This window comes from Choloepus didactylus, chromosome 8, assembly GCF_015220235.1.
Source record: "Choloepus didactylus isolate mChoDid1 chromosome 8, mChoDid1.pri, whole genome shotgun sequence".
Lineage (NCBI taxonomy): Eukaryota > Metazoa > Chordata > Mammalia > Pilosa > Megalonychidae > Choloepus > Choloepus didactylus.
Genome location: NC_051314.1, coordinates 87,717,648 through 87,744,423, shown reverse-complemented (window position 1 = coordinate 87,744,423; position 26,776 = coordinate 87,717,648). Strand labels below are relative to the sequence as shown.

General features: G+C 35.8%; 2 pseudogenes; one reads left to right on the top strand and one right to left on the bottom strand.

Annotated features, from left to right (window-relative positions):
• Positions 1–247: 247 nt before the first annotated feature.
• LOC119542810 overlaps positions 248–26,776 on the bottom strand; it is a 62,724-nt pseudogene continuing 36,195 nt past the window's right edge.
• On the top strand, positions 4,419–4,846 carry LOC119541573 (annotated as a pseudogene).

Here is a 26,776-nt window from a genome sequence, read left to right as displayed (position 1 = left end):
TCTCTCTTTCTCACTCTCTCTTTCTTTCTTCTCCTTCCTTCAATCCTTTCAAACTTTCTTTCCTGTCTATCAAGAAGCATTGTTTTGAATAGACAATTTTCAAAATTTTGTGAGAAGAGACATGAGAAGATAGGAAGAGGACTCAAAATGTGGGAATGGAATGAGAATAGGTACAGTTTCCTAGAAAATCACTTCTATCCACAACCATAAATTGTCACTATAGTCAAAGACATCACCTCTAACAAAACTATTTTGCAGTTATTCTCCTGAGACTCCCTTTGACATCCTTGTTCCTCATACTATAAATGTTGAGGTTCAGCATGGGTGCCACTGCTGAGTAGGACACAGAGATCATCTTATCTCTTTCGTTCATGATCTTGGAGTTTGGCCTCATGTAGACAAATATTGCTGAGCCATAGAAAAGAACAACAACAGTGAGGTGGGAGCCACAGGTAGAGAAGACCTTGAGCCTCCCCTCCCCTGACTGCATCCGGATCACAGTGGAGATAAGGTTCCTGTAGGAGACCAGGATGAGGGAGCCAGGAGCCAGGAGGATGACCACACCCATCACAATGACAGCTGTCTCAGCTTTGTAGGTGTCAGCCGAAGCCAGCTATAGGAGGGCAGGAGGCTCACAAAAATAATGGTTAATTGGATTCTTTCCTTGGTATGGGAGAGAAAAAGTAAATGTAGTGTCCGCTAGAGACCCAACTGCCCCAGTGGCACAGGACCCTAGGACCAGCTGGACACACACCCAACGTGTCATTATGGTGGAGTAGTTGCTTGCTTCCTCTTAAGTTTTAATTTTTTTATTGTGGTTACATATATTTAACACATAATATCTCATTTTAACCATTTTATGTATACATTTCAGTGGCATTAATTACATTCACTAAATGTGCAACCATCACCACCTTCCTTTACCAAAACTTTTTCAACAGAAACTTTGTCCTTATTGAGCAAAAACTCCCCCTTCCCCATCCCATGGCAATGTCCAATCTTCTTTCTTTTTTTTCCTTTAAATTTTATTCTAGTATGTGTACACAGCCTAAAATTTCCCCCTTTAACCACATTCATGTATATAATTCAGTGCTGTTAATGACATCCACATTGTTGTGCTTCTGTCACCACCATCCATTACCAGAACCTTGCAATCAACTCCTATAGAAATTCTGTACAGTTTTAAGCAATAATTCCCCATTCCCAACCCCTAAACCCAGTCCCTGGTAAGCTATATTCTAGATTCTGAGTCTATGCCCCTCCCATTTCTTGAAGCCCCTCTTCACACCCCCGCACACACAACCTCAAGGCCTTCTGCAGGACTCCCATTCCACCGACTCCCCGAGTTTTCACAACTTGGTCGGTCACCTAAGAACAATGTAGAGGTAATTTTTTTTAAATGTTGCTTTTCCTTAATGATCAATTGCTTTAGAGTCATAGTCATTTTTCCAAATTTCTTAGAATGGAAAATATTACTCCCAAAACATTTTGTCTGCCTCAGTGTATATTTTCACATTTCAGAGAATTAGAAATTCTTTTAGCAATAGGCAAAAAAATGTCCCTTGGATTTCACATTTTAACAACATCACATTTTGTGCTTTATCTGTTTTCTAATAAAATTAGACTTTTATACACTTTGCCTGCTTTACAATTATTCTCATTAAAAAAACTAACATGTTTTCTATTCAAATTGACACCAATGGGTCAACTGAAAGTACATGGCTTTATACTGAAATTTTGCCATATTGAATGCAGAGTATAAAAACACAATGGACACCAAAACAATTTAAAATCTTAATTGATTACCTTATTTTTCAATGTACTTCATCACAACATAAAGGAACTTACCTTATTAAAATACATATCTTGAACCAAATATTAATTACATTTTCAAATTAAAAATACAAACTAACAGATTAAACATGGAAAAAAAAACAAAATATGATATTTTTGTGGGAAAAAGATAAACTTTATTTGCTTTAGGTACATGACCTTACTGGTCTTCTTAAGTTTTTTTCTGTAACTAAAGTTTTTAATGCGACTGGTTTATTTAGCAGTCTCATCTCATTGGGATGTAAAAAGTTTTGGAACTAAACTCTGTTGAACATCCCTGGTGCCATTCCTTTATGATAAATCTGACCTCTGTTTCTCTTCTGCTTAGTTTTCAAGCTGCTACATAAACTCTCGTCTCAGAAGAAATCAATCTCTGAAGAAGACTCCCGAGCTCAAATCTCTTTTGTGTTTAATTTTGGAGGAACAAACATCTGACTGCTCTCAGCAATGACTGTGATGCTACCAGGGACCATCCTGGGCTCCAGGACAAAGTAATGAGTCATCACCTGCATATGCAGCTTGTACAGGGCTCATGCAACTGAGGGTTCAAGACACACTCATTCACCTCCCTCTGACACTGAATTTGGACTTATGTGAAGCCAAAATTACCTTCCTTTGAAGCTGTGAGCTGTCATTCTCTTCCTTTTATCATGCTGTGATGTCACCACCAACCTCATTGTCTTGGTCCCCTCAACACTCCCGCATACTTTGTTACATTCTCCCTGTTTGTCTTCTACATGTGCACATCGTCTCCACATCCCGAACATCAGCTTCACCATGGGCAGAAGCAAGGCTTCTCTACCTGCTCCTCCCACCTCACTGTAGGGAGCTTCTTCTATGGCTCAGCTTTATTCTCTTATTTGTGTCATCTCTGGAATTGATATTCTTCATAAAATAGGATATGATCACTACCCTAGTGAATCCCCAAATCTACAGCCTGGAAAAAGAAGTTGGTGATTGCAGTTCTGAGAAAAACCTTGAAGAAATATCTCTAATGTTAAAATTTGCACACTATGGTTAGAAATGTGAAGAATTAGGTTATAACTAAAAGCAACTTGATATCTGGTGTATTCACATTAAGTAGAATTTCCTGATTGCTGATGATATGACATGCTCCAAAGTGCCTTACAAATTAATGTACTCAGCCATATTATGGTATATTTTCTTCTGATGTTTCGTATGCATAGAGATGTCAATTGAACATGTTTATTGATAGGACAAAAGTTAATGCTATATAAGAATGAATCGTGTTTTACTAATGTCTCTCACCTATTTTAGAAGAGATTTTAACATTTCGATTTCTATTTATTAAATTTTAACTTATAGAGAAAAGTACACTCTATTAGATGTTTACATGATGAATTTTCTTGAAGGCAACACAATCAGGATATCAATAACCTGAACTAGAGCCCTATTTGAAATACTATCCTAATACCAAGGGTAATCTCTATCCTTACTTCTAACATAATAGATAATTCTGACCACTTTTGTTCTTTGTACAGTATATATTCCTTTGTGCCTGACATCATTCAATCAAGATTAATTGAAGAATTTATCCATGTTGTATACGTTTGTTAATTGTTCACTTTCAATGCTGAATAGTTTCATAAAAAGCTACAATTTCAGTGTATAATCAAAGATCAGGTTTCAAGCTAGATACGAGGAAAAAGCAGAGAAGAGAATTAAGTTCTGAATGATCTGAATGATGGGCAGGTATGAAATAAAATGTAAAAACAATAAAAAAACTATCACTGAAAAAAAGTGTACAGTATTAAATGCAAGGTCATCTTCCTCTCAATGCCTAGCATATTCTCACATGTAGCAGATAATTTGTGAACATTTGTTTTCTGATTAAATAAGCGTATGGATGTTAGATGGTAGAAGAATAAACAAATGGAAAGAAGGATAATGAATGGAATGGATGAATTACAAAATGAATGAATGAATAGAATAATGGACCACGGATAAATGATTGAAATGAATAGATGACAGAAGAATCAATGGATAGTTGTATATTGAATGTGATGGGATTGAATAATTTTTCCAGTGTAGTCAAAATTTCCTAGTGGGAATGAGATGATGCCTCAGCTGGATTAGCTGAATGAGCACAAGTAAAGTCCACTACCAGGACCTCTATAGTTGCTATACACACATGCACACACATACAAGAACAGCATTTTTTCTGTTTTACTTACACTTCCCCTTTCTTTATCAAACTTGTGCATCTGGAGTCTTTCCCCTCAAATACTAGCTAAACAGACTGTGCTATTCACTGCATTATTTTCTTTTTCCTTGGGGTTCCACTATGGCCACTTCCCTCCACTGTTCCAAAGGTTCTGGATGTGAACTATTATAGAGTATAATCACCACCATCAAGTAATTATAATGTCATTGGAGAGGGAAAAAAGGAATGTCCTGTACACATATTAACACTACCAAACAAAATGATGGCTTGCTGTGATGACATATAGGGGAGAGAGCTACTTGTTACGAGTTGATGGATTAGAACGTTTTGTGGAGGAAAAAATTAATTATTAAGAAATTGTTAAGAAGGGAGGTCGAGTGGGTGCATTGGGCTGCAGAAGATGACGGTCTCCACAAGAGTCAAAGTTCCTCGTAATGTTTGCTTGTTGGAAGAACTTGAAGAAGGGCAAAAAGGACTAGGCAATGGTTCTGTTAGCTGCAGCCTAGAAGATGGTGAAGACATGACACTTACAAGGTGGACAGGCATGATTATTGGGCCACCAAGGACAAATTACAAAAACAGAATATATGGCCTTATAGTGGAATGTGGACCTAAGTACCCAGAAGCTCTTCCATCAATTAGATTTGAACAAAAATTAATAAGAATTGAACAAATAATTCCAGTGGAAGTGTGAATGCATGGAGCATATCAGTGTTAGCAAAATGGCAAAATTTGTATAGCATTTAAGTTGTTCTTCAAAAACTAAGATGTCTAATGATGTCCAAAGAAAGTGTGAAGCTCCCACAGCCACCAGAAGGACAAAAATAAAACAATTAATTTTAGTGGCTCTCATACTTGTCTTAAATCAACAACCTTCTACTCATGTTAATGTCTTGGTGAAGTATCACAATACAGAATACCCACACATTAAGTAAAAGAATTCTAGCTATAAACATGGCCCAGACATTCATAAGAATATATTTAATATATGTACACCCATTACATTTTCAGGTAACAGGAGGAAAAATGCAGCACAATTATTTTTTTTTTCTGTTATCAAGGCACTGTCATTTAAGCATAAACCTGGGGTACTCAAAGTAGAATTCAGATTTATAAGATGAAAGCATGGCAAGAAGTATCAGATGGCTGTGGAAGAGAAAACATAAGTGGCATGTTTCATCCACAGGCTTAGTGAAAGAGCTGCAGTTTAAATTGTTTAACATAGCAGGTACAATGAATATTGTTGCAAATTATATTAATCTTTGAAGCATTGTGAGTGCTGACTACTAGTAGCATCAAAAATATGTTCAGGATTGTTTTGATACCTGTATTTATAATAAAAATGTTGGGGGGTGTCAATGAATTTCTGTTAAAAGCCATTCCTGTGTGTTACATGTAACAGGCATGGTAAATATTTGTTTACAGTCTTTTGTTAATAAACCATGGATTTAAGTTTAAGTTAAAACAACAATCATCAATTCACACATACACAACAAATTTATCTAGGTGAAACTGGCTGAGAATCACAGACAGAAAACACAATCCATGGAGTGTCAACGAAAAAATAGTCTTTCTTTCAAGGAGATCTGTGAAATACCCATTGGCTTCTCTGTCTCTTGTGAACTTCTGAAACAAGAGCTGACATTGGATGATCCTGGTCATTGTTTCAACCCAGAAGTACCAAAGGGCTACTTAAGAAACCCCTCTCCCAGCAAGGAATTTATTAAATGGCTTAATTCTTTTTTTTCTTAAATTCATTTTTATTGAGATATATTCACATACCATGCAGTCATACGAAAAAAAGCGTACATTCAATTATTTACAGTACCATTATATAGTTGTGCATTCATCACCAAAATTAATTTTTGACATTTTCATTACCACACACACAAAAATAATAAGAATAAAAATTAAACTGAAAAAACAAAGTAAAAACACTGGGTGCCTTTTTATTTTTCTTCCCCCATTTTTCTAATCATCCATCCATAAACTAGACAAAGGGGAGTGTGGTCCATATGGCTTTCCCAATCACATTGTCACCCCTCATAAGCCACATTTTTATACAATCGTTTTCAAGATTCATGGGTTCTGGGTCGTAGTTTGATAGTTTCAGGTATTTACTGCTAGCTATTCCAATTCATTATAATCTAAAACGGGTTGTCAATATTGTGTGTAAGAGTGCCCACCAGAGTGACCTCTCAGATCCTTTTGGAATCTCTCTGCCACTGGAGCTTATTTCATTTCCTTTCACATCCCCCTTTTGGTCAAGAAGATGTTCTCATTCCTACGATGCCAGGTCTAGATTCCTCCTTGGGAGTCATTCCACATTGCCAGGGATATTTACACCCCTGAGTGTCAGATCCCACGTAGTGGGGAAGGCAGTGATTTCACCTGCCAAATTGGCTTAGCTAGAGACAGAGGGCCACATCTGAGCAACAAAAATGCATTCAGGAGGAGGCTCTTGGCACAATTATAGGGAGGTCTAGCCTCTCCTTTGCAGCAACAGTCTTCCCAAGGGCAAGTCCTGTGGTAGAGGGCTCAGCCCATCAAACCACCAGTCCCCCATGTCTGCCAGCACATCAGCAACCACCCAGGCAGGGAAGCCCAACACCCCTGCACTCTCCACCAGCTCCCCAAGGGGGCTCTGCATATTTTTTTTTTTAATTAACTTTTTTTTAAATCAACTATAAAAAAATTTTTAAAAACATACAATAAAAACATTTCAAACAAAACATAACAAGGGAGTAAGAAAAAGACAACTAACCTAAGATAACTACTTTACTTTCAACATGTTCTTACTCTACCCCAAGAAAATAACCTAATACAGCAACATTTCTGTGAACTTGTTCCTACCATACCCATCAGAAATTAACAGACCATAGTCATTCCTGGGCATTCCCAGAATGTTAAATTTACCCATGATGGCTTATCTGTTCTTATTGGGTTGTCATTTCCTCTTCCTTAATTGCTCTCTATCACTAGTTCCCCTACATTCTACATTATAAACCATTTGTTTTACATTTTTCAATGTTCACATTAGTGGTAGCATATAATATTTCTCTTTTTCTGCCTGGCTTATTTCGCTCAGCATTATGTCTTCAAGGTTCATCCACGTTGTCATATGTTTCACAACATCATTCCTTCTTACTTCCACGTAGTAGTCAATCGTGTGTATATACCACATTTTATTTATCCACTCATCTGTTGAAGGTCATTTGGGTTGTTTCCATCTCTTGGCAATTGGGAATAATGCTGCTATGAACATTGGCATGCAGATATCTGTTTATGTCACTGCTATCAGATCTTCCAGGTATAAACCAAGAAGTGCAATTGCTGGATTGAAGGGTAATTCTATATCTAGTTTTCTAAGGAAGTGCCAGACTGACTTCCAGAGTGGCTGAACCATTATACAGTCCCACCAACAATGAATAAGAGTTCTAATTTCTCCACATCCTCTCCAGCATTTGTAGTTTCCTATTTGTTTAATGGCAGCCATTCTAATCGGTGTGAGATGGTATCTCATTGTGGTCTTAATTTGCATCTCTCTAATAGCTAGTGAAGCTCAACATTTTTTCATGTGTTTCTTGGCCATTTGTAGTTCCTCTTCAGAGAACTGTCTTTTCATATCTTTTGCCCATTTTATAATTGGGCTGTCTGTACTATTGTCATTGAGTTGTAGGATTTCTTTATATATGCAAGATATCAGTCTTTTGTCAGATACCTGGTTTCCAAAAATTTTTTCCCATTGAGTTAGCTGCCTCTTCACCTTTTTGACAAATTCCTTTGAGGTAAAGAAACTTCTAAGCTTGAGGAGTTCCCATTTATCTATTTTTTCTTTTGTTGCTTGTGCTTTGGATGTAAAGTCTAGGAAGTTGCCACCTAATACAAAGTCTTGAAGATGTTTCCCTACATTATCTACTAGGAGTTTCATGGTACTGTCTTTTACATTGAGATTTTTGATCCATTTTGAGTTAATTTTTGTGTAGGGGGTGAGGTAGGGGTCCTCTTTCATTCATTTGGATATGGACACCCAACTCTCCCAGCCCCATTTGTTGAAAAGACTGTTATGTCCCAGTTCAGTGGCTTTGGGGGCCTTATCAAAGATCTGTCGCCCATAGATCTGGGGGTCTATCTCCGGATTCTCAATTCGATTCTGTTGATCAATATGTCTATCCTTGTGCCAGTACCATGCTGTTTTGACAACTGTGGCTTTATAATAAGCTTCAAAGTCAGGGAGTGTAAGTCTTCCCACTTTGTTTTTCTTTTTTAGAGTGTTTTTTAGCAATTTGAGGTATCTTCCCTTTCCAAATAAATTTGATAACTAGCTTTTCCAAGTCTGCAAAGTAGTTTGTTGGTATTTTGATTGGGATTGCATTGAATCTGTAGATGAGTTTGGGTAGAATTGACATCTTAATGACATTTAGCCTTCCTATCCATGAACATGGAATATTTTTCCATCTTTTAAGGTCCCCTTCTATTTCTTTTAGTAGAGTTATGTAGTTTTCTTTGTATAGGCCTTTTAAATCTTTGGTTAGGCTTATTCCTAGGTACTTGATTTTTTTAGTTGCTATTGAAAATGGTATCTTTTTCTTGAGTGTCTCTTCAACTAGTTCATTTCTAACATATAGAATCATTACTGACTTAAATGCATTAATCTTGTATCCCGCTACTTTGTTAAATTTGTTTATCAGCTCTAGTAGCTGTATCATCAATTTGTCAGGGTTTTCCAGATATAAGATCATATCATCTGCAAATGATGACAGTTTTACTTCTTCCTTTCCAATTTGGATGGCTTTTATTTCTTTGTCTTGCCAGATTGCCCTGGCTAGCACTTCCAGCACAATGTTGAATAACAGTGGTGACAGCAGGCATCCTTGTCTTGTTCCTGGTCTTAGAGGGAAGGCTTTCAGTCTCTCACCATTGAGTACTATGCTGGCTGTGGTTTTTTCATATATACTCTTTATCATATTGAGGATATTTCCTTCAATTCCTACCTTTTGAAGTGTTTTTATCAAAAAGGGATGTTGGATTTTGTCAAATGTTTTTTCTGCATCTATTGAGATGATCATGTGATTTTTCCCTTCTGATTTGTTAATGTGTTGCAATGCATTGATTGATTTTCTTATGTTGAACCATCCTTGCGTGCCTGGAATGAACCCCACTTGGTCATGGTGTATGATTTTTTTTATATGTCTTTGGATTCAATTTGCAAGTATTTTGTTGAGAATTTTTGCTTCTATATTCATTAGGGAGATAGGCCTGTAGTTTTCCTTTTTTTGTAGCATCTTTGCCTGGTTTTGGTATTAGAATGATGTTAGCTTCATAAAATGAGTTAGGTCATATTCCATTTTCTTTGATGTTTTGAAAGAGTTTAAGTAAGATTGGTGTCAGTTCTTTTTGGAAAGTTTAGTAGAATTCCCCTGTGAAGCCTTCTGGCCCTGGGCATTTATTTGTGGGAAGCTTTTGATGACTGATTGGATCTCTTTGCTTGTGATCGGTTTGTTGAGGTCTTCTGTTTCTTCTCTGGTCAGTCTAGGTTGTTCATATGTTTCCAGGAAATTGTCCAATTCTTCTACATTATCCAGTCTGTTGGCATACAGTTGTTCATAGTATCCTCTTATAATTTTTTAAATTCCTTCAGGATCCATAGTAATGTCACCTTTCTCATTCATTATTTTGTTTATATGGGTCTTCTCTCTTTTTGATTTTGTCAGTCTAGCTAGGGGCTTGTCAATCTTGTTGATCTCCTCAAAGAACAAACTTTTGGTGTTATTTATCCTATTTTTTTTTTGTTCTTTATGTCATTTATTTCTGCTTTAATCCTTGTTATTTCTTTTCTTGTACTTGGTTTAGGATTGGTTTGCTGTTCATTTTGTAGCTTCTTCAGTTGATCCATTAGTTCTTTGATTTTAGCTCTTTCTTCCTTTTTAATATATGCATTTAGTGGTATAAATTTTCCCCTCAGTACCACTTCTGCTGCATCACATAGGTTTTGGTATGTTGTGTTCTCATTTTCATTCATCTCTATACATTTAGCAATTTCTCTTGCCATTTATTCTTTAATCCACTGATTGTTTAGGAGGGTGTTGTTTAACCTCCAAGTATTGTGAATTTTCTAAGTCTCTGATGGTTATTGTCTTCTAATTGTATTCCACTGTGGTCAGAGAATGTGCATTGTATAATTTCTTTTTTTTTTTTTTTAATTTATTGAGGCTTGTTTTATGTCCCAGAATATGATCTATTCTGGAGAAAGTTCTGTGAGCACTAGAGAAGAATATGTATCCTAGTGATTTGGGATGTAATGTTCTATATATGTCTGTAAAATCCAATTCATTTATCAGATTGTTTAGGTTTTCAATTTCCTTTTTGGTCTTCTGTTTGGTTATACTATCTATAGGAGAGATTGATGCGTTGAAGTCTCCCACAATTATTGTGGAAACATCAATTGCTTCCTTTAGTTTTGCCAGTGTTTGTCTCATGTATTTTGTGGCACTTTGATTGGGTGCATAAACATTATGATTGTTATTTCTTCTTGTTGAATTGCCCCTTTTATTAGTATGTTGTGGCCTTCTTTGTCTCTCCTAACATCCTTGCATTTAAAGTCTATTTTATCTGAGATTAATATTGCTACTCCTGCTTTCTTTTGGGTGTAGCTTGCATGAAATACTTTTTTCCATCCTTTCATTTTCAATTTCTTTGTGTCCCTGTGTCTAAGATGAGTCTCTTGTATACAACATATTGATGGTTCATTTTTTTTTTTTGATCCATTCTGCCAATCTATATCTTTTGACTGGAGAGTTTAATCCATTTGCATTTGATGTTATTACTGTGAAGGCATTTCTTGAATCAGTCATCTTATCCTCTGTTTTCTGTTTGTCAGATATATTTTTCCCTCTCTCTCTTAATGTCCTTTAATGTACCCATACTGAATGTCTTTGGTACCTAACCTTACTCCATATCTTTCTCTCCTTTTTCTGTTTCTCTGTTGGTAGGGCTCCCTTTAGTATCTGAAGTAGGGCACATCTCTTGTTACCATATTGTCTCAGCATTTGTTTGTGAAAAATTTAAGCTCTCCCTTAAATTTGAAGGAGAGCTTTGTTGGATAAAGTATTCTTGGTTGGAAATTTTTCTCTCTCAGAATTTTAAATATATCATGCCACTGCCTTCTTACCTCCATGGTGGCCACTGAGTAGTCACTACTTGGTCTTATGTTGTTTCCTTTGTAAGTGGTGAATTGCTTTTCTCTTGCTGCTTTCAGAACTTGCTCCTTCTCTTTAGTATTTGACAGTCTGATCAGAATATGTCTGGGAGAGGGTTTATTTGGATTTATTCTATTTGGAGTTTGTTGGGCATTTATGATTTGTGTATTTATGGTGTTTAGAAGATTTGGGAAGTTTTCCCCAACAATTTCTTTGAATACTCTTCCTAGATCTTTACCCTTCTCTTCCCCTTCTGGAACACTAATGAGTCTTATATTTGGACGTTTTATATTCTCTATCATATCCCTGAGGTCCTTTTCGATTTTTTCAATTTTTTTTCCCCATTCTTTCTTTTGTTCTTTCATTTTCCATTCTGTCATCCTCTAGGTCACTGATTCACTGTTTGGTTTCCTCTAGTCTTGTGCTATGAGTACTCAGAATCTTTTTATTTTGGTAAACAGTTTCTTTTATCTCCATATGATCATCTACTTTTTCTATTTACTCTTGCAATTTCTTCTTTATGCTCTTCTAGGGTCTTCTTCATGTCCTTTATATCCTGTGCCATGCTCTTCTTCATGTCATTTATATCCTGTGCCATGGACTCGTTGTTCACCTTTAGTTCTTTTATTAATTGCTCCAAGTACTGTGTCTCCTCTGATCTTTTGATTTGGGTGCTTGGGCTTGGGTTATCCATATTGTCTGTTTTTTTCATATGCTTTAAAGTATTCTGTTGTTTTTGGCCTCTTGGCATTTGCTTAACTTGATAGAGTTCTTTTAGGATATGTAGACTGATTCAAACCCTTATCTCTAATTTGTCAGATCTACAGCTTCATAGAGTACGCTTCCTCTAACTAACCAGCAGGTGGCATCTGTGAGCCACGTATTCTGCTCAAGTCAGTCTCCCCCACTTTGTCTTTGTGGTGAGTGGGGGTGTGAGTCTTGTGGGGTCCAATTGGTGCATCAAGCTTGCTTGTGTAGTTGGTGTTGCCCACCCTGCACATGGGGCATTTGTCTGAGCAGTTAGGGAGTGGTGTGGCTTTAATAATCAAATCTCCCAGGTGTTCCTGGAGATTTAAACCTGTTCCAATAGTCTAATCCTTCAGTTCAGTCTTGCCACACTTTGTCTCCGCTACTGACCCACAAGTCCTTGGTATTGGTGTATGGTCCCTGGGAATTATGAGTGGGTCCCTCTTCCAAGCTGTGCACTACTAGGTCCCCTGCTGTGCAATGATTGTGCTACATCATAGGTGAGTGGCATCCCCCAAGGGAGGTTCTAGGCTAGAGGGCTGTGTAGGGGTGTTTCCAGTCTGCTGAAAGGATGGTTGAATGGGGCATGTTCATTTCCCCCTTTTCACAGACCTCCGCCTTCCCAGCTCCAGGACAATTAGCTGAGGGTTCAGAAGAGGCTGTTGTCCATGCCAGATTTTGTGGTGTGTGCATGTTTTGTTGGAAACATTTCCCATCATGCTGGGTTGTTTGGGGCAGCTCTGGGCTGGACACTGGTGCCAGGCAGGAGCATTCCAAGCCCATGGGGAAGATAGCTGTAAGGGGATGCTCCCCCTTTTCTTGGGAAGTTGTGGTGTTTAGTGAATTTTCTCAGTCACTGGACTTATTGCTTTGTGTCTCAGAGCTCTCTTAGCTCTGCTCTTGTCTGGGCCCAAATTGCAAGTCTTTGAGGCTTCCTGTAACGGGCTTCTTAGAGTAATTGTTTTAGAAAAAGAGAAAAAGATTAAAAAAAAAAAAACAGCTCTCCTTGCAGATCTAATGGGCTATTGAAATGCTAAGTGACAAGGAGATTAGGGCCATTAAGGAACAATCAAGAAAGCAGATAAACCAGTTCTTCAGACAAGGAATCTCCAAAAAGCCTCCATTTTTATTTTTGGGTTTTTCTTCCTGTTTTTGCTAGCCCTATCTCCTCTCTTCTGGGCTGACTGCTCCCGGATTCTCTGGTGTCTGGTCTCAGTCTATTTGTGTTTGGAGTTTCAATCAGCAGCCTGAATTTTCACTGAGAGCTGCAACTACAGTTTTCCCTCCTTGTTCCCAGCACTGATGGCCCCTCCTCCCATGGGACTGAGTCTGGCAGGGAGGGGCATGGGTCCCCTGGCCATGAGAACTTACAGATTTCCCTGATCTCGACTGTTCCATGCATTCATGAGTATTGTATGAAGTATGCCCAAAGTCAAATTGCTGTCCGGTGTCCAGTCCATGCAGTTCCTGGCTTTCTACCTACTGCCCTGGAGGAGTAACTAAAACCTATACCTCACCACTCTGCCATCTTGCCAATGGCTTAATTCTGGACTACAATGTCTGACCTCAAGTTCCTCAAGGAATAATTGGCACTGTCTGAACCATCCGCTGAGACCAATAAGTCAACAGAGCTGCCTAAACACAGCTGTTCTGAAGATCAGACCAGAGTATCCTATAAATGGCTGAGACAGTTTTTTGTTTTGTTTTGGTTTTTGTTTTTTGTTTTTTTTAGAAAAATAGAGTTAAAAATGAAGAGATGTCATAATAATGTTGTTTGAGACCATTTGAAAGAAGGAACTGCCCTGGTGCCTTTTCAGTTTTATTGTGAAGAATCCAAGAGAAAACCTCTTTATCTGTAGAGTAGTATAAATGCAACCATAAAATCAAGGGTAAGAAATACTTACTCCAGGTCACATTTAATTTTAGTAGTTGAATTAATCAATCACAAAGTCCTGCAGCCACACTGGGGAGCAGATTGTCTTTTGAACAGGAGTTACAGGTAATGTGCCTTTGGGTTTAAGAAGGGAATAGGGATTTGTTGATGGCTGAATATTTACAAAATAAAGGCTCATAAATTCCCCTTCTTGGAGCAGCAAAGAATGGCCATGACCAGGAAATGGACTTGGCCAACATGATGAGTCCCATGTATGACCAGAGGTCCTATTCTAGCACATCCAGGCCAGAGCTGGAGCTGATGGATAATGTTCAAATATCACAAATCTTTGTCATTTGACTTTGGTTTTGTCAGTAAATATAGATCTCCTTTATAAGAATGTTCTGACTAACACAGAACATTCATATATTCAAATATTTAAATATTCAAACATCCAGAGCATTTTTATAAAAGAGACCTAAAGTTATTGACAAAACCAAAGTCAAATGAGAGAGATTGGCTTTGATACATGAATACTGACAAATGTGTATTGGTGCAACAGTCAAAGGGGAAATCCAAATATCTGTACTACTAAAATAAACAGGACAAAATATCCCATTTCTCTATTTCAAGAAGCTTTCTCAGAATGGGTGGCAAATGGTTCTTAAAGATCTCTTCCAATGGGGCAGGGAATAGCATCTACTGATGACTCTTGAATCATTTGAGTGTTTTGGAAAGCTGTCAAAATTCTAGAAATGTGATCTTTTGAAATACTATCCCTCTATTTTCTCCATCCTACCAAGCCTTGGAGAGTGGTTCATGCTATGGACCCTGGCATTGAAATCCTTCAAATAACCTCTCCTTTTTTTCCCACTTTACCCTTTGCCCAGAGGCCTGGTCCTTCACATGATGCACCCCCATCCCAGAAAGTGATTTCAAGACTGAGGGCACTGGTCCAGCTTCTCTTTCCCTTGTCCTCTCTGAGGTCTGGCTGCCCTTTCTTCCTGAGTGGCATTTACCCTTGAAGCATCAAGATCCTTAATCCTTTTAAAGGAGAAGATGTGATGAGATTCCAAATGCCAAACTTCCTTTTAACAGGGAATGTGGGAAAAAGAGGGTACCCATCCTTAGTGTTTTCAGAATGACTTTATTACAGTCATTTCAGTGAAGGAAATTATCTTGCACTAAGATTTACTTACATTTGCCTACAATTATAATCTCAAATAATAAAAATGGTGATGAGAATTAACACAGTCATATTAGATTGAGTTTTTAGAGGCACTTTGCATCATATTTAATTCTCCTGACAACTTTAATGGGATAGTATATTTTCATTACAATTTTCAAATAGAATAAAAGGCCCAGAGGAGTTAGGTAATGTGCACATGGTAAAACTGGGCTTTCACCCTAGGCTGATGTAAGAGCCTCTCTTGTTAGTCATTGCACTAAGTTGTCTACCCACATTCTAGGCTCCAGTTATTAAGAAATATTCATGTTTTCTCAATCATGCTTTGCTACATCTCAGTCCTGATCCTTTGAACAGGCAATTTAGGAGTAATTTTCTTGGAGTCTCATGACGTGGATTCCAGGAAGGGAGTCACCTATCTCTTCCCCTGCCTTAAGGAACAAAGATAACATTTGCCCGTGAAACACAATGCTGTTCCAAACAAGGAGGAAGGAATCAAGATGCCCAGCTCCCATTTCTACGCTCCCAAAATTTCCCTTATATATGGTCATGCATTTGTTTTCAGTAGGAGATTTATTCCACCCCTTGTTCATAACCAAGGGGTAAGTGTCTGGCCACAGTTGTGGGCAGTTCCTTTTTAAATAGGGAAACTAAGCCTCAGTTCCACTCTTAGACCTAGCATCACTTACAGCTCAGCAGGAAATTTCACAGTGATGCGCTTTATATTTTCTTACATCATTATGCAATCATATGATGTGTTCAACTTTGTGTCCAGTTTTTTACTTAAATTACATTATAACTAATTTTTATTAATGCAAGTCCTTTTTTAAATGCTTACTAATTTTCTATCATTAGGAATACTTTAATATTTCACTTATCATTTATTTCTTCAAAAATTTAGAATCAAGTTCAAAGTAGCATTTTACTTTTAAAAACAAAGTATTAAATAAGTTAGTAAAAAATGTTATTGGTATTTATGATGATTCTGAGCATTGGAATTACTGGATTAATGAATAAATATTTGCTAAGCCATATGACTTATTTTGGCAGATTCTTTTGCAAAATGTTTTTTAATCACTTTACTGTGATGCCAGCAATGTATGCAAATCCTTCTGTCTCTCTACAGTAACCTGTTTTAGACAAACTGCTTTCAAAATATTTTACAGAGATGATAGGCAGAGATGACATTTTTGTATTGATTTGTATTTCTTTTGGAACTACGGACTTTGAGTGATGTTCCATATTTGTTTACCAGTGATCTTTTCTCTTGTCTGGGCAATGTATTCATCCATTTTTCCTATTATTTATTACATTCAGTGGTTTTGTTCTCAATTTAACTGATATAATGAACAGAACAAATATATTAAATCTGGTCTATCATAGTTGACTCCAACTTGCAGATTTCCTTGAACTATCTTTTAATTTTGTCAGTTTTTTTTTTTTTTGAGAGAAATGTTGATATTTATTTAATAAAATCAGCTCAACTTTCCTTTCGACAACTATTTTTTCTCTACTCTTAGAAAATCCTTTTGCTAACATGAGGCAAATAATAATGTCAAACATGTTTTGTAATTCTTAATTTGTCTCAGGACTTAGTTCAATACTTTACATTCACGACTTCATTAAATGTTGACACTACATATTATTATGTATAAAGTATGTTTGACCAATCCAATTATATGAATGTGGAAACTGGCTAAAGATGCTGATAAAAATAACCCAAGGTCTAAGATTAAATGGTGTAACTGGAATTCACACCAGGCAACTCAGAATCCAGTGACGATAATATTAACTATTAAAAACCAGAAAAATTGAAATGAATTTGAATTGATTCCATTTATTGATGTAAATAATTACTTTTCCCAGCTTTCTGCATAGACACACACACACACACACACACACACACACACACACACACACACAGACTCTTTTAGAGGGAACTGATCATTATCTACATGCAGAGGTGACCAACTTTTCAGTCAGAGAGGCTACAAGAAGCACTGAAATTCAACTTTAAGTTCTCATATAATTTTCATTGTCTTATCAGGAAAACCTCCTTTCCTTCAATCCATTTATATTTGCTGATTCTTTCTTGTGAAGGTGCAAGCATGCTCTCCTTTGTAGAACACAGTCTGTGTAAAATGCCCCAGACTAATCATCCGTTTTTGATCACCTTTGTTGGGGTTTTTTTGGCCAAACAACTGGTGAATGTGTAGAAACTGCTTTGTTTGCTAGTTCTAAGGCCATTGCTTATGCCCCCAACAAGAACTCTTATCGTTATAAAAATTACAAACCCACTTTAACATGGCTCTATATATTTCATTTATATTTAAAATTATTTTATTCACTGTAATTAAGTGAAATCAGGAAAAGAAGGAATAAAGAATTTCCAGACAACTAGTATTAACTCATATGGCTTTCCAACCTCTTTTGCAAGTTTGCCTCTGGTTAGAATCTTTCTTGCACTTCTGGTTTTTGATCTCTCCTAAGGCATGGATGCTCTCAATTGCTACTAAAATCAGAAGCAAATAACAAACAATGAGACCTGGGATGCCTGTTATCACACCACATTCTGACAGACAGAAAGTTACCAACAGACTCACATATTTTCCTTTGTGTAATAACAACATGACAGAGCAGCTGCATGAAATCAGACACAGTCCAACCTCAGCTGGTTTTTCACATTGTAGAAGCTACTCCCCCACTCCTTTGGGCTTCCATGCCTCACAAGAGCCCTCCACTGCCCGCTATTCTTCCTTACCTTGTGAGGATCTCATGTGGCCCCTAGGGGGGTGGCCACATGGTGGACTTTCATTAGCACATATAACTGGAAATAACCCCAGCACATATGTGAATGCCAATAAGGGTCAATTCATGATGAATTTCCAAGCTTTTATGCACCAAGAATAAAATCCCCTAGTGACAGCTGCAATATAACTGATAAATGGGCAAGAAAGGCTGCCTGGGAGGGAGTCTAGTAATGTATTCTGTTTAGGTGATTTTTTTAAACTTGCTTTTTTTTTCTATTTAAAATAGCATCATCATTATTATTATGTTTACAGATTAAAACATCTGTGAACATATTATGTAATATGTAAACATTATGTAATATGTAAACATAATATCTTCACTGTTTTTAATACATTTTTTTGCTGTGAAATTCAACATACGTACAGAACAGTGATAACTTCCAAAGTACAATTTAACAAATAGTTAGACAGCAAATTTCAAAGAATGTTATGGGTTAGAGTTCCAACTTTCAGTTATTCCCTTCTAGGTATTCTAATCCCCTAGTAGGCTCAGATGATTTTTAAAATTTAACCATAGGTACACTATATATTTTTGTTCTTGAATGATTTTCAATTCTTTTCTTTTATTAGTGTAAAATACATATAATGAGAAGTATAATGTGTATATGTATAATGTGTATGAATTGTGGGAATAATATAATGACTATATGTATAATTTTTATAGACATCATATAATTGTGTATGCATAGCTGTTCAATAGATGTATATGTGCAATGTAAATAATAATAATAAAATGAACATGCATCTTGCTTAACAACTGCAGAGGGCCATTATCAGTGTCTGAGAACCCACTGATGTGCTTCTTCTTGATCACCTCCCCATGTCCTCCACTATGAGATGCAAAAACTACCCTGAGCTTGTTAAATGCATAACAGACAAAATAGATACATGTTTACATTTAATAGATACTGCCAACCTGTTTCCCACAATGATTGTATCATCATTCGCCTCCAACTACAGAAGAGTTTCAGTTGTTCAACATCCTCACCAACAGTTGATATCACCATTCTTTACAATTCTAGACATTCTGGGTGGGTGTATAGTGTTATCTCATTTTGGTTTTAGATTTCATTCTCTGCTGAATAATGGCATTGAATGCTTTAATATGATTTTTGACCATTTGGATATCCTTGTTTGAAGGAATTGGTCAACCATTTTATCTGTTTGTCATTCGATTTTTTGCCTAAGATATCTGTAATTGACTATGTGGATGTATAAATAAATTTCAGATATGTCTCCCATTCTATGATTTGCCTTTTTACTTTCTTAATACATATTTTGATGAACAGAAGCTTTTAGTTGCTATCATGACAAATTAATAGACTTTTCTTTGTGTTTGCTAGGGTTTTTGGTTCTGTGTTTGTGTTTTAAGAATTGCTGTCTATATGAAGATCATGAAGATATTTTACTTTATTACTTCTAGAAACTTTATTATTTTATCCTCATCTTTAAGTCTTTGATCTATAAAATTTTAATTATTTTTGTAATGTGAGATAAGAGTTGAGGATCCTCTTTACTTTTTTCCATTATACAATATGCATTTTATGTTGAAAATTCAGTTCTTACCCAACTCGATTTCAGTGTAATCTTTGCTATAAATCAGACAATTTATATGGGTCTATCTGTTTCCAGACTCTCAATTCTCTACAATTGATCTATTTTTCCCACCCATAGCAATCCACATATGAAGTCTCCCAACTTTTTTTTTTTAAGATTTTCAGGGACTTCTAGGTCTTTTTCATTTTAATGTAAATTTCAAAATAAACTTATTATTTTCTATAATAAAATTCTGGACTTTTTACTGCTATTTGTTGACTCTAAATATCAGTTTGTGGGAAAGGCTGTCCAAAACTTACTGAGTTTTCCAATCTATGAGCCTGGTATATATTTCAGTTTATTAAGGACTTCTCTAATTTTTCTCTGCCTTGTTTCATTGTATTCAGTGCAGAGCTATTCTGTATATTTTGTTATGTTTATTGCCAGAATTTGATATATTTATTCTATTTAATTAGAAATATTCTTCAGTTTATTTTCAAGTGATCCTTGAATATGTATGGATAAAACTGATTTTATATTTAGAATTAATATTCAGCAACTTTGCTAAATTATATTATATTAACTAAAATATCCAGTTTTCATAAAATATTATAAGACATGTAAATATGCAGAAAAAAATGAGCCATATACTATAAAATAAGAGGTTAATAGAACTGCTTCTGAGAAGAACCAAATACTGGAGTTACTACAAAAAGACATTAAAACAGTAACTGAAGTGGAAACCAGTCAATAGGTTTCCAGGAAATGGGACAGCAAATTAGTATATGTCTATATACACACTTGACACACATACATATATATTACATAAAAGATATAGAAAATATATGTGCATGTACAGTATATTTATATATTTAATACATAAGAATACAAATATTTCATATACAAATAATACTAATATGATACCAACAAAATATAAATATTTAACATCTAAATAGATTTCCTATTGAAATCCAGTATTCTGAAAATGGACTTGACTTTTCTAATTTCCTTACAACTATTTTCCTTTTGATAATCTAAGAAATGAGACAGAAGGAACAAAATGGCTATTAGGCATTTTTGCTTGAATGAAAGCACTGTAGCATATTGAAAATATTGGTTTAACCTAATAGACTATTATGATGAGAAAATGAGTTTCATAAACAAATATGTCTCTAAATGAAATCTCAATCACTAAGTAGGCAAATTGTTATAGAGCCATTGTGTGCCTTGAGTATAAATGGATTCATCACTCTAGAAAGAATTGACTGGGCAGTTTAGACAAATGACTGGTTATGGGATCTCTTTCCTTTCAATTTTTTATTGTTTTTGTTCAAGTGAATTGATATTTGCATGTCCACAGCAAATTTATCTAGGTGAAATTGGCTGAGAATTACAGAAAGAAAACACAGTCCTTGAAGTATCAACTGAAAAAATAGTCTTTCTTAATACAAGAGTAACTGTGAAATACTAAGTTTCTTTTCTGTCTCTTATGAACTTCTGAAACGAGAGTTCACATTTGATGATCCTTGTCATTGTTTCAATGTGGAACTTCCAAAGGACCACTTAAGAAGACACCTCCCCAGGCAAGGTATTTATTAAATGGCTTAATTTTGACTGCAGTGTCTGACTTCAAGCTCTTACCACAGGGGATAATTGGCATTGTCTGAACCATCTCCTGGGTCAGGAGTAAACTGAGCTGCCTAAACATAGCAGCTTTAAAGATTAGAACAGAAAATCATATAAATGGCTGAGACAGTTTATTTGGAAAAAGAGAGGAATTAAAAAAAAAAGATGCCAGAGTAATGTTGTTTTAGACCATTTGAAAGAAGGGACTTTCCTGGTGCTATTTCACTTTCTTAGTGAAGAATCCAAGAAAACACCTCTTTATCAATAGAGTATTATAACCTCAATCATAAAACCAACTGTAGGAAATACCTTCTCCAGGTCATTTTTAGTTTTAGAAGTTGAATCAAACTCAAGTTCCTGCAGGCGCATCGGGGAGCAGATTGTCTTTTGCATGGGAGGTAAAGGTAATGTGTGTTTGGGTTTGGGGAAGGGAATAAGGATGTGTATATTGCTGAATACTTAAAACGTAAGGACTCAGAAATTCTCCTTTGTGAGACAGCAAAGAATGGCCATGACCAAGAAATGGACTTGGCCAATATGACGAGTCCTATGCATGACCTGACATCCAGACCAAAGCTGTATCTGATGGATAATATTCTGTGTTCAAATAGCCAGAACATTCTTATAAGGAGACCAAAGGTTTTTGACAAAACCAAAGTCAAATGACACAGTTGTCTTCATGCTTGAATACTGAGAAAAGTATATAGGAATGAAGGTCAAAGGAGAAATCCAAATATCTGTACTACTAAGATATACAGGAAAAATTCTCCATTTCCCTATTTTAAGAACCTTTCTTAGAATGGGTGGAGAATAGTTATTTATTAAAGACCTCTTCCAAAGTGGCATGGGATAGCAGCTACTGATGACTCTTGAATCATGCAAGTCTTCTGTCAAGCTCTCAAAGTTCTAGGAACATGGGCTTTTAAAATTCTATCCCTCTATTTCCTCCATTTTTCTCCAACCCTGGGAGAGTAGTCCATGCTGTGGACCCTGGCATGGAACTCCTTCAAATCACCTTTCCTTTTTTTTCCACTCCTTCTATCACCTCTTTATAATTTCAAGACTGTGAGCACTGGTCCAGCTTCTCTTTTCCAGGCCCTCTCTGGAGTCTGGCTATCCTTACCTCCTGAGTGGCATTTTACCCTCAGTAACCTCAAGATCCTTAATCCTTTTAAGGAGAGGATGTGATATGATTTCAAATGCCAAACTTCCTTTGAACTGTGGTTGGGGGCATATGAGCATAGCTACCTTTAGTGTTCTCAAAATGACTTTATTATAGCCATTTTGAAAGAAGTCACCTTCCTTCCATTTGTACCCTCATCCCTTTATGCTATATTTGTGCATTCCAAGGCACTGCGCTCTGCAGATTTCCCCTTTTATTCATCCGGCTAATTCATTTAAGTTTTTACTGAAGGTAATTTGGCCAAAAGAAATTTAGCCTAATTGTCACCTATACTTGCAAAACCGTCATTGGAGTTCTACAGTGATCTGATTTCAGAATTTCGTATAAGAGAAGAATTGTGCCACTTTCAACATTTTGCCCTATTTTATGTTTATTTCTGCCTCATTTGGAAATATGAGAGTTTTCTGGCAACTTACCATTCCCAGCAAAGATCATTTAAAGAAGTATTTATCAAATGTTCAATTTTTAGTAACTGATTCATCAAAGTTATGTTTTATGAAGATTCACAAATTCTCTAAATATTTATCTTATTTTCCTCATATTTTGCAATATATAGAACTATATAGCAAGTTAGCATCTATTTATATTTCCTTCATATTGCAGTTCAAAGGTTTGCAAATATTTTATGAGTACTGCTAAGTATTTTAAATTAGTTTTCCCTTTATTTTGGAAATTTTTAAGTCATAAGATATCTTTGATTCATGTAAAATTATTTCTTTAAATATATTAAAATTAGAAGTTATGAAAAACACAAAAAATAGGTCTCCTACCCATTGAACACCACTAGTAACTTTTAGTTTTTCTAATTTTTTTATTGGAAATGTCTTTAACATTCATTCTCATATGCAGTTGCAATTGTAACATCAATATAATTTGTTTCTATCATTTTACCTACCACAAAGTAAATATTTTCCTCAACACAGAACATAGTTTTTGGTTTATGTCATATTTTATCAAGCATATATTCCATTGTTTATTTAATTCTGTGATGTTGATCATTTCCAATATTTCCCTATTTTATTTAATCATTTATCTCAAAATTGTTCCATGAGTTTTACACTCCCTCCTTCGTCCCTGCTTCCATCCTTTCTCCTTCCTTCCTGCTTTTTTACCTTTTCCCCCTTTAAAACTTCAGAGGCATAGAACTGGATTATTCTTAATTCCTTCTTTAATATGCATAATCATCACTGGTGCACATGTATATTACCTTTATGTGTTTATTTTAATCTGTTGTTCACTTGTTTTTAAAGGTGTTACACAATCACAAGACCCTCGAACCCAACCTAAAGGCTAATGCTTACTTAGAATTACCTCTAACTTTGGCCTCCTCCCTCTCCTGGCCATCTTCTCAGGAGTTATGCATGATTAAATATTTTATGTTTATGTGAAAAACAGGCCTGTCAACTACATTCCATATTGTATAATTGTCTGATTTGATTATTAAAAAGTTTCACTGCCTTATGCAAATAAGCCCAGTATTATAACTTCTTTTGCTATTCTCTAACAGAGCTATTTAAGACTGAAATCGTCTGTTGAAAATATGAAAGGACTCACCTATAAAGACAACTTATGTGTGAAGTTTTCATGATTGAAAATTTTGAATTACTGAGATATTTTCTTTAATAACTATAGTTCTATACAGGCATGCTGTATCTTTTTGAATCACTTCAGATGAATTATACTTTTTCTAGGAAGCTGTTCATTTAATCTAAATTTACAGTTTTATGACACCAAATTCCTGACTGTATTTCCTTGTTAACTTTTTAGATCTTGCATACCTTTTGTTATTGCCTTTACATTCATAGTTTATTCAAAACATTATTTCTTTGCACCTTTAATTTTTCTTTATCAACTTTTCCACTATGACACCTGAACACAAATAAAAAGCTCAATCAACAGCATTAGTCATGTGGCAAATGCAATTAATAATAATATTACAGTGTAAAGCATTGAATCATTTTAAAAATCTGTGCCTCCATTCACAATTGCCCATTTCTGGACTAATGGTGTGCTCTGTGCTGGCTCATAGTGTGAAGTCTTTTCTTTAAATGATGGTCTTTGCTTTTTAATGTGCCTTGATATTACACATAACCACCTGTTTACCAATAATTCACATTACTTTTGTAGAGTAGATCAAGTGTTTAATTTTTTGCTAAATTGCATACAATTGCTATTTAATACAGATATACTCAGTTCATCAAAGATAATACATTTCATTTCACTTCTTCTAATAGAAAACTTAAATGTAATTATGATAAAATTTTCTGCAGTAGAGCCCTCTTACATGAAGGTATAGATCCTGGGATAAGAATATGGAGTGATTCTAAAATATAAGTCTTTATAGATAATTTGAGAAATATAGCTATCATAATATTATCCCATTTTCTACTCCTATTTATTTCTGTGTATGTGAAGATTTTAGAAATGTAGTTTTGGTTATCTTTCACAAATGAACAGTGCATTATTTAATTCTTTCTTTTTCACAGACAGAATTAAAATGTAATACTTGAAATGCTGAAATTACCACTAGCAAACATTTCAATGATGACTTTTAAGGTAATAACGATTCCTACTCAGTCCTTGGAAATCACATCAATTGAGGAAGAATCTGTCAAATATCCCGTTATATAGGTCAATTCATCAAATTTATGATGTGCAAAATAATAAAGTTAAACCACAATTGCAACTCTGTATTTATATTTCTTTCAGGTAACTTTGAAAATCTTTCAGTGGTTTTTAGTTCTTGACAAAATAACCCCAGGTATTTCCAGGTCTAGGAGACACACATCAAGAACAAACACAGAAACCAACAACAATTCAGCTGTTTGTCATGGTTTAAATCCAGGAACGGTTTTTAAGTGAATGTGCCCTGCTTGTTTGCCCAATGCTGTCTTCCAGAGCAGGGGCCAGCCTTCCATCACAGCATTGGACTTAGTTTCTATCATTTATGCTTCTTTCTTCTTGTATATCCAGCTCCTTTTCAGCCTACAAAGACCCCTATGTCAAATCCTTAACTGAACTTCTACATTTCAGACCATTTAGCACAGTGACAGAAGACAGATTTTGAAGTCTGATGATCTGAATTGGAATCCTTACTCTACCAGTTAATAATTGTGTGTACTTGAGGCAGATGTCTCACATTTTTGTGTTTCATATTCCTCATCTTTAAAGGGGAATAATAACAGACTTTAACTCCTAGAGTTGTCGTGGACTCTTAGTGAACATGTCTAAAGCATGCAGAAAAAATATCCAGCATTTGGTGAGTAATTAATAGATATCGATTACCACTTTACTGCTGCTCTGGTCCCATTCTCTTCCAAAATTGTGAAAACACACCAGTTCCTAAGCAATAATACACATTTTCCACAATATGCTTAATTCCCCCAACATTCCATTGCTAACCAGAATTAACAAACTGAGCTTCAATGCAACAAAAGAATTTTTCAGGGGTCTTAGAATTGCAATTCAGGGGCACAGATTTAGGTAGAACAAAATTTGCTACCTCTTCCTATCACTTAATCTCTTTCTCCATTTTTGGGGGTATCTAGACAGTGAGCACCCTAACTCGTTCATATTGAAATGAGGTGTCAACAATATGGTGAAGGGGGCTGCATCTGATTACTATTCTTAACGAGGCTGTTGCCTCTGGGTTTTAGGCCTTGTTTGGCATGGGAACGCTCTAGTAGATTTAAGTTTCTGAGAGATAAAACTTAGCGAGTGAATATTTTATAGACTCTCAGGTAGGGACCTAGGTATATGGGGACTACTTTTGGTAAGGGCATGGCATACTGTGGCCATTTGGGATGTCTAGCTGGAGCTTGCATAACAGAAACCGCCAGGATAGCCTCTCAACTCTATTTGGGATCTCTCAGCCACTGAGAACTCAGCTTGTTACCTTTCTTTTTTTAATACCCTTTTGGTCAAGTAGGCATTATCAATCCCTTACTGCCAGGGCCAGGCTCATTCCTAGGCACCATGTCCCATGTTGCCGGGGAGATTCATTCCCCTGGGAGTCATGTTCTTTATGTTGGGGAGGTTAATGAATTTATTTGCTGAGTTGGGCTCAGAGAAAGAAGGGCCACATCTAAGCAACAAAAGAGGTTCCCTGGAAGTGCCTCTTAGGCATAATTATAGGAGGGCTTAGCCTCCCATTTACAACCCTAAGTTTCATAAGAGCAGGCTTTATTTATTAAGTAGTGTGTTCCTAGTTTCACTTAATATATATTCTATCCCAAGCTGAATGGTCAGTTTCTTAAACTATATTCACTTAGTTGTACAATCATCATCACTCTCAACTTTAAGCATTATCATTACATAATACATCCCAGAGCTCTTATCTCTGGTATTAGTGTGGTGTTGGTAAGAGATTTCTATTAAACATAGTCTTTAATACGTAATGGGTAGTTTTTCCATATACCACTCTTTTGTTAACCCACTGCATCATTGTCATATCTTATAAGTATATAATGCTAACACTTATTTAGGTTTGTGGTGCTACTCTGTAGTTTACATGCCTTTAAACAACCATTTATCAACATGTTCACCTTCAATAAGTCACTGATACTTATAATCCCATTAACAAACCTTAGTCACATGGA